The sequence below is a fragment of the Alexandromys fortis genome, unplaced genomic scaffold (genome assembly GCF_014885135.2).
Source record: "Alexandromys fortis isolate MF-2015 unplaced genomic scaffold, M_Fortis_MF-2015_v1.1 scaffold_13, whole genome shotgun sequence".
Lineage (NCBI taxonomy): Eukaryota > Metazoa > Chordata > Mammalia > Rodentia > Cricetidae > Alexandromys > Alexandromys fortis.
In genome coordinates, this window is record NW_026067908.1 from 9,048,061 (window position 1) to 9,051,557 (window position 3,497).

Consider the following 3,497-nt stretch of genomic DNA (forward strand, 5'->3'; position numbering starts at 1 on the left):
TGAGGGTGAGGGTGGATGAAGGTGAGGGTGGATGAAGGTGAGGGTGGATGAAGGTGAGGGTGGAAGAGGGTGGAGGAAGATGAGGGTGGGGGTTGATGAGGGTGATGGTGAGAGTGGATGAGGGTGAGGGTAGAGGAGGATGAGGGTGAGGGTAGAGGAGGATGAGGGTGAGGGTAGAGGAGGATGAGGGTGAGGGTGGATGAGGGTGAACATGTCTAGGCTATTCCTATCACTTACAAGACCTAGAGCATAATTAATCAAGACCTAAGTTACAGTTATTCAACATCAACACAGTGATTCAAATTCAACATTTAATATATCTTTAATGTTGATAAATTATATCAAGAAATAATATATTTCATAATGGCATTCTAAGAATCTGATAAAATAGATATAATCCTTAGCACTTGAAATTAAATGTTAAAGTCATGAAAATTTATGTTCCCATCACAGAACCACAAGGTCTTGCTCTCTTGTTTTTTTCCCCAAACATCTGAATCACAGCTGGTTCTGTCCTCTCTCTGAGGAAGCACAGAGGACCTCTACTGCGAATAACCCACCCTAGAATTTCACCAGTTCTACTAGCTCTGCAGGGCACCACTGAAAACACTGTGTCTGCTGCAAACCGTTTTGAGCACCAGTGCCCTGGACCTTAGAAATGTGTCTGACTATCCAACTGTCAGGGGACAGAAGCCTTACTAAAATTCAACCCTGTACACATTTTAGAAAAATAATCCCAAGTAAATAAGAATGGAATCTTGCCAGTTGGTGATGGCACACACCTTCAGTTCCAGCACTCGGGAGGCAGAGGTAGGTGGATCTCTGTGAGTTCGAGGCCAGCCTGGTCTACAGAGCTAGTTCCAGGACAGCCAAGGCTGTTACATAGTAAAACTCTGTCTCAAAAAAAAAAAAAAAAAAAAAAAAAAAAACCAAGAAAAAAAAAAGAATGTAGTCTTTAGTGGTGTGTAGGAACACATCTTCCATACATGGTTGCTTTCTTCCATTATAGAATCAGACATAGGAGAGCAGCCCATTCCAATCTTTATGACTGTGTGTTCTAATTAACAGTATACCCATGTACTAACTATCATTCTCGCTTCAACCACTGAATTATTCCCAATGTTGTAGTAGAGTTTTATTGCTTTCAAATTGAATTTAATCACTTGGGGGAAAAATATAAGAAATTTACCTGCAGTTTTCAAATTAAATTTCTGTACTGGGATGGTTTATTTTTAGAAAAACAAAAGATCTCCCCTGCTTTCCTTTCTCACTGGCTCCCAAATAACATTTGTTTCTCCAGCCATGTTCCCTGTGCTCTCTAATCAACTCCTTCCTGTGTCACAGACCTCCCTCAAACACATCTTTTTTTTTTAACCTGTTTTAAGATCCTCAGGGATTTGATGGAATGACAGCTTCAGAATTTAGGGTAGGCTTCAAATCACAATGGCTGGTAGAATCTGTTATCTAGTTTTAACAAGCCACACAGTTTAGAATTAAACTGAGTTAAAATGAAAAGAACTTGTGTGTGTGTCGTGACTTTAGAGACAAGTCACAACCTCCCCAGGGCCTCTAACATCTGGGGTCTTCACTGGCCCTCAGTATAATCAATTACGGGTGAAACACATATACTACCCAGTTTAGGTGAGCAATACTACAGATTACATCAGGTAAACTTCACTATTTTTGCTATGTTTTTCCTTCATGTTAAGGATCTAAATAAGATTTGATTCAGATAAAAAGTGCTAATCAACCAATGTTTGTGCCTCTCAGACTTCACATGCTGAAATCCCAATACCCAGGCGATAGCCTTATAAAATGAGGCCTTTGAAGTGTGATCAGAGTGTAAAGGTCAATCCCAATGGGATCAGGGCCTCATTAAAAGATGTTCTATTCCTAGCCTAGTGACCCACGCCTACAGTCCCAACACTGGGGAAGCTGACACAGGAAGATCTCAAGTTCAAGAACACCTTTGAAGCAAAATGGTTTGCTCTGGAATGAGGGCTCTGACTTAAAAACAATGATAAATAAACAAAGAATGGATGGATGGATGGATGGATGGATGGATGGATGGATGGATGGACGGACGGACAGACGGACAAACTGACTCCAAAGACTTCGCTTCCTACTTCACCATATAAGGTTATACTAGGAGACAGCCATCAATCAACTGGAAACTGGATCCTTACAAGACATCGATCTTGATCTAAGATTTCCCAATTTCTGAAGTTACAAACAAATCCCCACTGTTTCAAGCCACACAGAGATGGAAGTATAGCTCAGTTGGTAGAGTTCCTACACAGCATGCATGAAGCCTGTGCTGGATCCCAGGACTGTACAAACCAGGTAGAATAGCACAGGGGCTGCACTCAGCACTCTGAGTTCAAGGTCAGCCTCAGAGTTCAAGGTCAGCCTGTACACAAAAGGTCGAAGTCAGTCTAAGCTCATATAGCTGACTCAGACAAAGAAACAAAAAATTTGACAAGAGCCAGCCATGAGAGAGCACATCTTTAAATCCAGCACCTGGGAGGCAAAGGCAGAAACAGGGGATCTCTGTGAATTCTAGGCCAGGCAGGCTTGTCTATACAGTAAGTTCAAAGTCACCCAGGGCTATGCAGTGTGACCTTGGCTCAAAAACAAACAAACAAAAAAGCAAAATTAGAGTTGATAAAAATTTAATCCAAAACTTATATATAGCTTATTAACAGACATTTTAAACCAAAAGTTAAGGAAAAAAACAAATTATGATCAACATATTGAAAAAAGTTGTTTTCTTTTCCCTTTTTGCTTATTCTTTGAGACAGGGTCTCATGTAGCCCATATTGACCTCAAACTCACTTTGGAGCTGGGGTTGACCTCAAACTCCTGATTTCCCTGTCTCCACCGCCCAAGCGCTGGTACGTCTAGTGTGTATCATCAGAGTTTATGGGGTGCTAGAGATGCAATCAGGCGTTTTCTGTAGGCTAGGCAAGCATTTACCAACTGAATTATATTTCGAGGCCCAACAAAAGTTTTGCAACTTAGTTACAAAGTCAGACACTAAAGAGATAGACCTTCACATTGAGAAAACTCAGCTGTACATAGCAATTTACTCCCCAAGTGATGTGGGATTCCTCTCTGTATGCTGTGAATACCACTGGTTAATAAAGGCTAGGGCACAATAGAGGTGGGGGGGGGGGACATGACACTAAATTGAATGCTGAGAGAAAGAAGGTGGAGTCAAGGAGAAGCCATGTAGCCACACCAGAGACAGACACCAGACAGAACATTGCTGGTAAGCCACAGCCACATGGCAATACACAGGTTAATAGAAATGGGTTAATTTAAGATATGAGCTAGCGCCAGGCGATGGTGGCGCATACCTTTAATCCCAGCACTCAGGAGGCAGAGGCAGGCGGATCTCTGTGAGTTCAAGACCAGCCTGGTCTACAGAGCTAGTTCCAAGACAGGCTCCAAAGCCACAGAGAAACCCTGTCTCAAAAAACCAAAACATACATATA

At 41.9% G+C, this 3,497-nt stretch overlaps 1 protein-coding gene across 2 annotated transcripts in view; it reads right to left on the reverse strand.

The window, feature by feature from the left end:
- Positions 1 to 3,497, reverse strand: part of Oma1 (OMA1 zinc metallopeptidase) — a 67,144-nt gene that overhangs the window by 9,361 nt on the left and 54,286 nt on the right. The gene's annotated exons all lie outside the window — the stretch shown is intronic.